We start from the raw sequence: 13,841 nt of genomic DNA on the forward strand, positions 1-13,841 counted from the left end.
ATATTTTCTTCTTCTTGAACTGCACTGTTGGTTAAGGGCTTGTAAGTAAGCATTTCACGGTAAAGTCTACACTTGTTGTATTCAGCGCATGTGGCAAATAAAGTTTGATTTGAATGTTTTTATTAGCCTAGCATTATTATAATTCCCGTACATCAAACAACTCCATTTCCCCCCAAATAACAGTATTTGCTTGCAATACAGTTGATCAACCACTGGAAGTTGTGCGTAAGCATGGTCTGAGATTTGCGTAGAGATACACACTTTCCCGTCAAGTTCAACAATTAAAAATACCAACAACCTCTGCGGGAAAACTGAGGTTTAGAGTCTTTTTTGTGCACATGCACCTTTGATAAATAAAGCCTCTGGTCTGTGACAAATGGCGAATGAATGAGGGATAGCACTGAGCTTTGCCCTGCTAGGACCTGAGCAGAGTCATGAGCCGTGAGCCCTGTTTAGTCCATCAGTGAGACCAGGACCAGGTCATGCAGTGCAGTGCAGTGAGGGGTTTAGGGCTCCGAAGCTGCCTGGATCTGGGTTCACGCTGGGTTACAGGAGGGCTCTGAAATGCTCTGTAGCCCATCCATCAGCTGTCTGTCTGTCTGCTTCCTGGTTTTGGCTCCCACAGCCTCTCACACTACTCTGTCTGTCCAGTCTGTCACAGGGCACATCCACACACAGCCCAGTAGCCAAGACTGAAAAGTAGAGGTTAGCGAGAGGCCTCCTTTCAAGAACTCTGTACACTACTACTAATTAATACCATATGGTTCATGTATTAAGTACAACAAATGAAAACATTACAAGGATGTTTTGAAATCCAGTGATGCACTACTTTAGTCACTTTGAGCATGTTCTCATCTATGTTAGCCAGAAGGAATCCCCTGCTGAATGCTATGTCAGATAACAGACAGAGCAAAGCCATGCTGTGCATAAGTGCTCTGGCATATTATTTTTACAGGTGTCGCCACACTTGGAGGACAGACAGAGACAGTCTGAAAGTCATATATCATGTCTATCTCAGTGCTGTCTGACTGGTGAGACCTAGCAGGAGCACTGGCTGCCTCTCTGTAGGCCTGCTGGGAAGCAGATGCGAGGAACAAAGGCAAGAGGTTCCCCTATATGGACAGATACTGTAGGAATGACTCCACTGAACATCACATCCAACATACAGTATTCTTTAAACTGTAACCCAAATGCTGATCTCAGCTGATTGCAGACTGCAGAGGCCTCTCTCAGACCCAACATCCACATATGCTAAGGTCAAAATGTAAACTCACTGCTCACCAGCCATTCTAGCAACATTCCTTAAATCAACCATTTTAGAGATGTTTCGATGACATCGCAAGTCTTAAAAGCGATTCACAGTACAGTGCCAAAGAGGGGAAAAGTCTGCACAAACTTTGTTCTGCAGGAGACAGGAAGTCCAACAGGAGACCCTAATATGGCAATGATATTTCAGTGTCAATCAAGTGAAACAGAGCCCTCTCGGGTGAGGCGCTCGAAGGAAAACAAGCCAGATGACACTTACTAGACACATTTCGGAAAAATCTCAAACAACAGAAGAATGGGATATAAAAACACAAGTTTTGTTCCCAGACTCCCTGGAGAAAAGGTGATTCATATTGAACACACACAGCTAGGGCAAGGGAAGGAGAATTCAAGATGTAAAGAAAAAAAAGACCAAGTTTATTCTGCCAAGAAATGTACATTCACAACTCATTATCACCATCCGGTAGTTGTTCCTCAGTCAGAATAATTTGTGATGTATTTCCCAGATGTTACCATGACAACTTGATTCCCTAGAAAACACCTGTTGGTTCCCTAGAAAACCTGGCCTTTTCAGCAACACAATTAATTTCAACTGAAGCCTATTTATATGTAGCCTACTGGCACATTTCTTTATGCATGGCTTATGCTTTGACTGCAACTAAAGTATTCAACTCTACATAGAGTGAGAATATTAAAGTTCCTGTGAGGAGTCACGTAGACAAGTAGCTCTCAAAGCTCTTCAGTGGCGATGACCACGGGTCAGGGTCAGTCTGGACGAGCTCTTTGTTGAGAGATGGAATCAGAGGCCGTGTACAGTAAGAAGGTGCACATTCCTCCTATTTAATGAATCCAGGGTGCTGAACACACATGGAGAGATTTGAGACTGCGGCGGTTGGTTTGACATCGACCTGTCAAAAGCTTTCTTTCATGGCCTCTGGCCAAATATCAACTTTATCTTTTTGGAAGGGATTCAACTATCCACCACATCTTGCATTAACATTCACCATGAGATCATGTCAAGATGCTTGAACCACTGTACTGTACATTTCCACAATGAATTCCTCTGCTTAATGGAACTCTTAGGAAATCAGGGGATTTCTAAAAAATTAAGACTATAAAGGTGCTGATATACTGAACAGACAAATCTGAAAATATTGGCACCCTTGATAAAGATGAGCATTTAAAATAAATAATAGAAATACTGAGCTATATTGTATGCCAAATATTTTTGGGGAAATTATATTATTTTATACTAATACAATTGCTCGGAGAAAAAGATAGGTGTTCAAATTATTGGCACCCGTTTTCAATTCCTCCTCTTGCGAGGATAACGGCACTTAGCCTTTTTCTATAATGTTTTATGAGACTGAAGAACACATTGGAAGGGATGTTAGACCATTCCTTAGTTCATAGAGAATCTTTCCCGATCCTTGATATGCTCTGGTCTGCGCTTATGGACTGCCCTCTTTAATTCAAACCACAGGTTTTCAATGGGGTTCTAGTGCAGAGATGGCCATTGCAAAATGTTGATTTTGTGGTCAATTAACCATTTAATTGTGGTACTTGGTAGAGTTCATGATGCCGTTGACCTTACTTAATAAGGGCCCCAGGACCAGTGGAAGCAAAACAGCCTACAGCGTCAAAGATTCACCACCATATTTTACAGTAGGTATGAGGTAATTTTATGCATCCTTATTTCGACGCCAAACCCACCACTGGTATGCGTGGCCAAAAAGCTTTATTTTTGTCTCATCTGACCATAGCACTCAGTTCCAATCCAAGTGCCAATGCAGTTTAGCAAACTCAAGGTGATTACATTTGTTGATTGCTCTCAATAAAGGCTTTTTTCTGGCAACCCTTCCAAAGAGCCTATTGGCATGGAGGTGTCGTCTAATTGTAGATTTGGAGACTTGGAGACACCAAGATGTGGCCAAGTTCTGTAATTCTCCAACTGTGGCCCCTTGTTCTTTTCTTTGCCTCCCAAACCATCTTTCTCACGGTGTGTGGGGACAAGATAAACGTGGGTCTTCTTCCAGGCAAGTTTACCACTTTTGCAGTGGTTTTAAACTTCTTAATTGTTGCTCTAATAGTGTTGAGGTTTATTTGTTTTTTGTATCCATTGTCTAATTTATGAAAGTCAAAAACCATTTATCATTTGTGAGATTTTTGCCTTTCCCCAGGGTGATGGATGGCAAATGGATTTTTACCTGCCTGTTACCTCATTTCTATAGGAGGCCATGATAGGCCACAATACAGTTCCTTAAGCTAATATGAATGCAAATGAAATGTTGTTAGATTTTATCTTTAGGAGTGCCAATAAGTTAGACACTTACCTTTTTGAGATTTTTTAAAACTAGTTAAACAAAATCTCTTTCTCTGAGCAATTGTATTAGTATAAAATAATATAATTGTCCCATTTTTTGGAAAATATAGATTTCTTTGCTCATCTTAATCAAGGGTGACAATCATTTTGGATTTGACTGTATTCATATCGGCACCCAGAACAAAATCACCTAAGTGGTAGATCTGTTCTATGTGCACTACTTCTATGCTTCCCGTTCTTAAGTTTTGTTTTTGCGTCTTTTATTTTCGGTTTTGTACACCAGCATTAAACATTTACATTTACATTTAAGTCATTTAGCAGACGCTCTTATCCAGAGCGACTTACAAATTGGAAAGTTCATACATATTCATCCTGGTCCCCCCGTGGGGAATGAACCCACAACCCTGGCGTTGCAAGCGCCATGCTCTACCAACTGAGCCACACGGGACCATAAACAGCTGAAAATATAATATATTTGGTTATGGAAAATATATTTCACAGATGTTTAGATGGTACAATGATTCTCTACACTCTACTTGATTGTTTTGTCACATAAACTGAAATTAGGCAAACTGTTGTAATTTTAGCAACCAGGAAATCGCAGAGAGATTTCTGCATAGTGTATCTTTAAGGCTGCCTCAAGAGACTAGCCTACTACACAAGTCAGTAGATAATATTATACCTTTTTACAAATCATAGCCACTAATCACGTTTTACTATTAAACCTTTTTACAAATCATAGCCACTAATCACGTTTTACTATTAAACCTTTTTACAAATCATAGCCACTAATCACGTTTTACTGGTTTCTTAACATTTCCGTTGAGATGGATTTCACAAAAAATGCCTTTTATAGGCCTAGTATTTTATGACATGTACCCAAATAGTCTTTCATAGTTCACTGTTACAAGCACAAAGCACAAGCATCCCACCAATGGAGCTGGCATAAAGTCTGTCAAGTAAGTACTTTGTAGATTTTTATAGGACTTGACCTCTGATGTTGACACATGATTTCCGTGCTGACCCCCCAGGGCCGGCCTTGTGCATTGTGTTGCCCCGTCCTCCTCAGGGGCTGACAGCGTCTAGGGGGGAAGACTGCCACAACATGACATTACAGCATGCCTTCAGTATGCCAGGGCTCCAGCTGTGTAGAACCTGCCCTGGCAAGTGCACAGCCATGGCACTGTGCACTTGAAAACCATCAGGAGGAAATCCATCATTCTTACAGTACATTGCACTGCGCATCACAGACAATAACTACATCTGAGTGAGCCTGAGAGCTACTGAGCTGCTCCTCTCTAGTTGCTGCAGTTGGACAAAAATATTTTAACAAGAGTTTTACAATGTGGTCATGAGATGCAGGTTTAACTTGAAACATTTCAATGGTCTCCTCACTGTAGGTGGAGTATACATCATAAATGGTGTGTGTGGTGGGGGCTTATCTGTGAGTTACAACAATAATTGAGGGAACACTAGCCCTGTGTGTTCTCAAAGCAAGGAGGTAGGCCTAGGTCTGAATGTCAGTGCTGTTGCCAAAATCCACCAAGTGTGTTTGCAAAGTAAAGCAATACTCTGCATTTGGCATCTATAAAGGAAATCCAGACTGACATATGCCCCCTTTATACATTTGAGAATAATGTCGTGTTAATTTTAATCTGGATAGACATCATAGAGGTCGATAAACGTTTTGGGTAGGGGTTGGTGTGTTGTGAATATGAAATAATGCCAAATGGTATATTCAGAGCAACAAGGCAGGCAGATCATGATAGTATAATGTATGTCATTTCTGTCTGCCTAAACCAATTTGTGATCAATTATAAATTGCTGCATCTGAAATCAAGGTAGAAAATGAAATGGCCTACTTGGAATTTCGGGTTTCCCATGAGCTAGCTAATGGTGCCAAGGAAAGTCAGTGATTGTTATTAACCACAACAGATCTCCCTTAGTCTCCAACAGGCCAGCCCCTGTCTGACTCCTGCCAGGCTAAATCCATTCAGCACCTCAGCTCAGCCAACTGTTGTTCTTGGATATCCCTGGCCCGAACCGTCGGTCCATAATTGAAAAGACACTGCAGCTCTTAGTGGAGCTTTTCACAGTTCTGACTGGTGTTTGGAGAGCCAGGTCGCTGATGTCAGGACCCAGACCACCAGACCAGGAGACAGCGATAGAATTCAGGTTAGGGAGGATTTAAGTAACAAACCCACACAAACCAAATGTGGCCCTGTGGAGAGGGCTGGCTATGGAGGTCAGTTGAAAGTGAAGTAAAGATATAGTCAATTCAATCAAATCAAATCAAATCAAATTGCATTTGTTACATGCTTCGAAAACAACAGGTGTAGACTAAGAGTGAAATGCTTACTTACGGGTCCTTTTCCAACAACGCAGAGTAGAAATAGTGACATAAGGAATAAATACACAGTGAATAACGAATAACAATAACGAGTAAAAATAACATGGCTACATACAGGGAGTACCAGTACTGAGTTTATGTGCAGGGGTACTATGTACATATAGGTAGGGGTAAAGTGACTAGGCAACAGGATAGATAATAGACAGTAGCAGCAGTGTATTTGGTGAGTGTGTGTGTGTGGCGTCAGTATGCATGTGTGCGCGTGTTATGTGTGTGTGGGAGTATGTAGTGTGTGTGTGTATATTCATGCGTTGGGGTGTCATTGTAAGTATGTGAGAGTGTGTGGGTAGAGTCCAATGTGTGTGCATAGAATTGAGTCAGTGCAGGAGTGAAAAAAAAGAATAAAGCGAACTGGATGGAATATGGGGAAAAATGCTGTCAATTATTGTTTTTATCTTCAACATAGAAAATGCTACCAAAAATAATTTACTGAAACTTGTTACTAATGACAGAGTCACCCATGATTCACCAAAATATATTTTGAAAGAGGAAGCAAAGAACTTTAAACACATGTTTTCGTTTCTCCTCTATCTTCACTAACCAAAGTTAATTGTAAGAATTTATTTTCTATTAATAAATAATCATTAATAATACAATGAACAGCTGTACAGAAAGACTAATGTGAAGCCCAAATTACAGAGGAGGAACTTCTTGATGCAAATAAAGCCTTTAAGTCTGGGAAAACCAGGGCTGGATGGGATACCAATTGAGGTACAGTATACCAAACCTTTTAGATGTACTCAGATGACCGTTATTAGCATGTTTTAACCACTCCTATAAAAATGGTAGATTAGCAGATACTCAAAAAAAGGTCTGATTTCATTATTACTGAAAGAGGACCCAAGTGGTAAATATAAACATCCAGTCCATTAAAAATGGAGGCCCCTTACACTTCAGTGTTGTGATGCCAAAATTCTAGCAAAATGCATAGCGCAAGGAATTAAAAAGATATTGTCGGATATTATTCATCCTAATCAGACAGGTTTTCTACATGGACGATAATTTGAAGATAATATAAGACAAGTACTGGAAACAATAGAACACAATGAAACATTTTGGAACCCAGGCCTGATATTCATACCTGACGTTGAAAAAGCTTTTGATAAAGTACGACTGGAATTTATATATAAATACCTGGAATATTTCCATTTTGGAGAATCTCTTATACACTGGGTTAAAGTTATGTGTAGTAATCCTAGGAGTAAAATAGTAAATAATGGCTACTTCTCAGAAAGTATTAAACTGTCAAGAGGTGTAAAACAAGGTTGTCCAATATCGGCATATCTATTTATTATCAAAATGTTAGCTATTAAGATCAGATCCAAAAATAATATCAAGGGGCTAGAAATCCAGGGGTTAAAAATAAAGGTGTCATTGTACGCTGATGATTACTGTTTAAAAAAAATACACAATTTGGATCCCTCCACAGCCTCATAGAGGATCTAGATAATTGTTCTAACCTCTTGATTACAACTAAATTATGATAAGTGTACTATATTACTGTGTAGTTTATCAATAAAATGGTCTGACAGTGAAGTGGACATATCCCGAAAGAAATTATCTCACTACAATACATTTTTAATAGAAAGTTAGCTCTGACGAATGCTGTGACGCCGAAACGTAAGCTTATTAAATATCAGTGAATCTATCAAGAGCAGTGTGCGGTTTCCTTTTTCCTTCAATAGAAAGTTAGCAAAAATAGATAAGATCTTGCTACCATGGAAAGGAAAATACCTGTCTATTTGTGGAAAAATCACCCTGATTAACTGTTTAGTCATTTCCCAGTTTACCTATTTGCTTTTGGCCTTGTCTACACCTAGCAGCTTGTTTTTAGACCTCTCACTAAAGTTTTCAGTCTAACAAAAGTTATACTTAAATCCAAAATAGTTCTCTAGCAGATTAGTAAGAATGTCTCACCCAATGTTAAAACCTTTCTGGCGCAGGCGTTCCGCTAGCAACCCACCTCGACAACATCCGGTGAAATTGCAGAGCGCGAAATTCAAATGACAGAAATAGAAATATTTACCATTCATGAATATACAAGTGTCATACATCAAAATAAAGCTTAACTTCTTGTTAATCCAGCCGCTGTGTCCGATTTCAAAAAGGCTTTACGGCGAAAGCACACCATGCGATTATCTGAGGACAGCGCCCGCATACAAAAGCATGAAAAACATTTTTCAACCAGGCAGGTGCGCCACGAAAGTCAGAAATAGAGATATAATAAATGTCTTACCTTTGAAGATCTTCTTCTGTTGGCACTCCAAAAGTTCCCAGCTACATCACAAATGGCCCTTTTGTTTGATATATTCCTTCTTTATATCCCCAAAAACTCAGTTTAGCTGGCGCGCTTCATTCAATAATCCACCGGTTTCCCTCCTTCAAAATGCATACAAAATGAATCCCAAACGTTACCAATAAACTTCTCCAAACAAGTCAAACAACGTTTATAATCAAACTTCAGGTACCCTAATACGTAAATAAACGATCAAATTTAAGACGGAGAATCGTTATTAACTTTACCGGAGATAAACAACAAAGAATGCACTCTCATCCACACGCATGAAAACACTACAGCCAAAATGGGAGCCACTTAGAAAAACTACAAATTCTAGCAAATCTTTCCAAAAACAAGCCTGAAACACTTTCTAAAGACTGTTGAGATCTAGTGGAAGCCCTAGGAACTGCAATATGGGAGGATTTCGCCTCATAATAAACATGACAGCCATTGGAAACAGTGGTAGGCTGAAACTTTTTTTTTTAATGGTTTGTCCTCTGGGTTTCGCCTGCCATATCAGTTCTGTTATACTCACAGACATTATTTGTAACAGTTTCAGAAACTTTAGAGTGTTTCCTATCCAAATCTACCAATTATATGCATATCCTAGCTTCTGGGCCTGAGTAACAGGCAGTTTACTTTGGGCACGCTTTTCATCCGGACGTCAAATACTGCCCCCTAGCTCAAAGAGGTTAAAGAAAGTCATTTTTCCCTTTATTCAGATTAAAACCTCTTTCTGGTTATTTGAAAATTAAATTCTCTCCAAAATATTGCTATTTTTAAAACAAGCCATAGAATTTCGTTGCAATTTCAGTTCAATCCACCAGAAAAGACAGAACACATATTAAACAAATATTATGGTTAAACTCAAATTTACTAATTGATTAAAACAAACGATATAATCTTTGTAAATTATGTCATAAATAGGGCTGGTGGAGTTATGTCACACATGCAGCTAACAAACATACAGTATATGGAAATATCTGCTCTACTTAAAATTAGAACCAACTAATTGAAGCATTACTGCACAAATGGAAGAGGGAAGTAAAAGGGGGAGAAAGTAAGGGAGGAGACAGGGGGTGGGGTACAAGTCAATATTAGGAAGGTGTTCTTAATGTTTTGTACACTCAGTGTATATTATCCATGTCCTGGTTCAGCCACGACTCTAAGAAACATAGAATATTACAGTTTTTCAGGTCTTGTTGATAGGATAGTCTCGAACAAAGCTCATCCAGTTTGTTCTCCAGTGACTGCACATTTGCCAATAGAACAGAGGGCAATAGTTTCATCAGGATGCTGCCTTGCCTGCCTCTCTTTCGCCTCCACTTTTTCTTTCACGTCCCGGGATTAAGGCCTAGTCCGGAGTAAGCAGAACGTCCAGATATGCCGACTCATTGAAGTAGACATGTTAATCCAAATCAAGGTTTGTAACTTCTGTTCTGATGTCCAGAAGCTGGTTACGGTTATAAGAAATGATAGCAGAGACATTATGTACCAAACAAAGTTGAGATCAGCATAAAAAAAACACAGAATTGGTCAAGAGGAGCCCGTAAGATGGCTACTACCCACCGCAGAGCCATTGTGTGTAAGCGTAAATAAGAACTTGGAATGCTTTTCCAGTGTTAATTTTCTAAATTGTAATTACTTCGCTACTATGGCCTATTTATTGCCTTACGTCCTTACTCCATTTGCACACACTGTATATAGATTTTTCTATTGTTATTGACTGTACCTTTGTTTATCCCATGTGTAACTCTGTGTTGTTGTTTTTGTCGCACTGCTTTGCTTTATCTTGGCCAGGTCGCAGTTGTAAATGAGAACTTGTTATCAACTGGCCTACCTGGTTAAATAAAGGTGAAAAAAATATATACATAAGCAAGGTTAATTAATCTAAACACTGCCTTGAGTTCCTGACCCATGATTAAAATTCACACAGATGACAGTGAGCATTTATTCAAGCCACAGCATAACAAAGTTTGTAGATTTCTGCCAACTGCAGAACTGCAATTATCCTGCCTACTTAAAATTCTTTAGCAGTCACCTCACCAAATAGGCCACCTAAGCAGACAGGCATGATGATAACTCACAAGAGATGACATTGGGACAGCTGGATGGCTAAAGCCTAATACTGTAAAGTTTTAGCTGCAAATCCCAATACAGTACTTAACCACGCATAACAATATCATAATTCAACATGGCCTTCTAAAATTGTGAGGACATTTCTGACATTTCAGAGGGTTTTTAGCCACCACTGTTGGTTTCCAAACTGAGCAACCTGAAAAATTAATTATTTTGTCCAGCATGTCTAATGCAGGTTGGCGTTTATTGTCATGAATCTTGCTTGCCCTGGAGGCAGAACTGAGTGATTTATTCTAAATGGGCCAGCTGCAAAGTCAAGATTGTCTATATCGTAAAGTCATGAAAACAAAAATGTGCTTTTTGGTCTTAATTTAAGGTTAGGGTTAGGCATTAGGGTTAGCAGTGTGGTTAGGGTTAAGGCTAGGGTTAGGTTTCAAATCTGATTGTATGACTTTGTGGCTGTGCCAGTTAGTGACCACTCCGTAGAGCTGCCTACAAGGCAAGATTCATAACAATAAATACCAACCTGCATGTCTAGCATGGATAGCCCTCCCAAACTTATTATATAATTATCTTGACTCAATCTGACAATCGCTCAGAAAATCATGTTTTCATGAACGTCAAGTTTCTATAATATTCTCAGCCATAGTTCCACCAGGTGCCCCTGGCCTGGCCTATGTAATGCTGTCCAGACACACAATCAGCAGGCAGATGTTATTCTCCCCTGGACACATAGTTATGGTTATCAAACCAGGATAACATTAATTACTGTCTGTATGTCTGGCATTCAGGCTTCAGTAGTCTGGCTTTGGAGTGGTGCCCCTCAGACCCAGACAGCACAGACGCTTTGATCTGCACTCAATGACACGATATAGGAACAGAGAGCAAACAGATCCCGTTCCTGTCCAAGCCAGTTAATTATACAATTAAAACATGACATTACATACCATAATTTACATGGTTAGTCATTGGAATTACTTTGTTCCGCTGTCACATATCAAAGCTTTAATAACAGATAGATTAGAAAAACATATTTATGGAGCTGTTACCTCATGGATATTGACATTTTTTTAGCACAATAATTATCACTAAAATGTGAATAAATACATTTAAATAAGGTTATGGTCGATATCCTGCAATAGAGCTTTCTTTAGAGATACTGGAACCAGTATCTTTGCATAGGCTAATTGAAAGTCTATTCACAGAAAAAGCTGCTCAAGCAACAGTGTGCTAAGTGGGCTTGGGCTCTGCAATCCAACCTAACCCAAGGGACCCTCTTGTAACAATGTGGGCAGCCGCCCCTTGCTCTATTCAATGAACCAACATGGTTGCCAAGAGGCAGAACCAGACTTCATGAAGGAGTTTTAAACACACCAACTCAACTGGAAACACCCCACATAAATGACTGAGCAGAATGAGACACTTCAGGTCTTTCCCTTTGGTGACCAACATCACTATGGGATTATGTACAGGTCATAGTAGATGGGAAGGGGTTCTTAGAATGACACAAAATTATTCCCTTCCTCCCTCATTCTCATACAGTCCAGTCTATAACTGGCTCTCCCAGGCCAGACCAATCAATTCTGACCCTGAGCCTGTGGGCCTGTTCACTCGCAGAGCTGCACTGGGAGCAGCTGGACGAAATGTGGCTCATGAGATCTTATGGTAACACAAGCACTATTAGAAAACATWATCAGCATATTTTCCCTTCACATATGGACAGCGTTGTATAAGAGCAGATATTATGGAATGTTGGAATGAGGTGGTGACATTGTATGGGAAATGATGGTAATTACTTAACTCTGTGTTTACTGTCTGAGGCTACTATGCATATTATGTAGCCTATATGAACTAAATTCTATACTTATTGATTTTCACAGGTACAGCAGATAATTAAGTGATAATGCCCGAGTAGCCGGTGTTTGGAGGATATATTTGCATGGGTGTGGCAAACCGTGCCAATATATCTTCCAAACACCGGCTTCGAGGGCATTATCACTTTTAAACAATGTTACCAACATATTCAAATAATAATTGACATATTTTCATAAAAAACKTAATTATTTTGATGAATTTATTCATACTATTTCATCCTTTCACGAGATATAATCCCGACACAAATCTAAGGTTGCTACCCAAGCTGGCTGGTTGTTTGTTCTATCGGTTTGGTTGCCAGAGACATGACCCAGTTGTTAAGTCTTTTTGTCCTGTATCTATGGACGTTCGTTCGTTCGTTCGTTAGAAATGTTTCACTGCCATATTGGCTGGCAACGTTCTTAAACCTTGCTTGCTAGCTAGCCAACTACAGCTAACTTTTCAGGCATGTCAAACAGTGCAGCCAGAATAACAGAAAAGTAGCTCCATTTGTGTTTATTTAAGCTGTTTTCTAGTGACATTTATTTGGATACATCCATAACAATGAGTTAATGATGCGTGATTTCTCCTAGCATAGAAATGTGCTCTCGCATCAGAGGAGCTAGCCAACAACACAGCTAACACAATCACTTCAAACTGAAGCTGGAAAAACTGCAAACTATCTGCATTTCGTTTAACCTGTTTTCTATTGACATTTCTTTGTATATATCCATAAAAATTATGCCAGCTGATTCATGATTTCAACTGGCTGAGAAAAGTTGTCTGSCTGTGTGTCTCATCCCGGCATGTTCATTACTAAGGGACAGCTGGAGAACGAATTTCAATATTGTAACAATGTTGCAAATGTTGGAGAAACAGACAGCAAGGTTTATACAAATCTCCATTGTTGAAAACCAAATGCTAATCTAAAAGACATGGGAGACAATGTCTAGATGCTTTTATAGTGGAGATCAAGTTTATAAATTGCTTGGCTGGGCTGATGAGTCAGTGGATTGGGCAGTCAGATGGAATAGAGTAAATAGGCATTTCAACGTCATAGTTTTAGCCGGTGGTAACTTGTGGAACAGACATCGGCTGGAATGAGGTTTTAACCAATCATCATCCAGGATTAGACCCACCCATTGTATAATTAAGCAATAAGGCCCGAGGGAGTGTGGTATATGGGCAATATACCACGGCTAAGGGCTTTTCTTAGGCACAWTGCAATCCAGTTTATAATGGAGGTTAATCAACTCAACCTGCCTGCCTAGTGGTGCCTACCTGAGCCTCTTTCCCTCAATGATAGAACAGAGAATGTTTTAGAACTAAGCAGAATTTCCAGAGTAAAACACATTATTCCCATCTTGCCTCAAAATGATATAAACTATTATTACGCTATAACTGTAATACATGCTTGTTTGTGGTGACAATGTAGTTTACTAAAAACGATCAACAGCTGCTCCAAGTGGCTGAGTATGGTATTACTGCATCGTGRATATCATTGTCTAAACAGACTGGGGTACAGAAATATGGGCTACTTCAGTTCGTAATATTAGCAGTTGAGTTAGAACAGTGCAGCAACTGTCTAAAATGTTTCATTCTATCATAGAAAATATTGCAAGAGAGATTCG

At 39.5% G+C, this 13,841-nt stretch overlaps 1 protein-coding gene across 2 annotated transcripts in view; it reads right to left on the bottom strand.

Moving 5' to 3' along the window:
• LOC111974807 (collagen alpha-1(II) chain) overlaps nucleotides 1–13,841 on the bottom strand; it is a 71,959-nt gene that overhangs the window by 57,666 nt on the left and 452 nt on the right. The window lies entirely within an intron of this gene.

This window comes from Salvelinus sp. IW2-2015, linkage group LG15 (genome assembly GCF_002910315.2).
Source record: "Salvelinus sp. IW2-2015 linkage group LG15, ASM291031v2, whole genome shotgun sequence".
In the NCBI taxonomy this organism is placed as follows: domain Eukaryota; kingdom Metazoa; phylum Chordata; class Actinopteri; order Salmoniformes; family Salmonidae; genus Salvelinus; species Salvelinus sp. IW2-2015.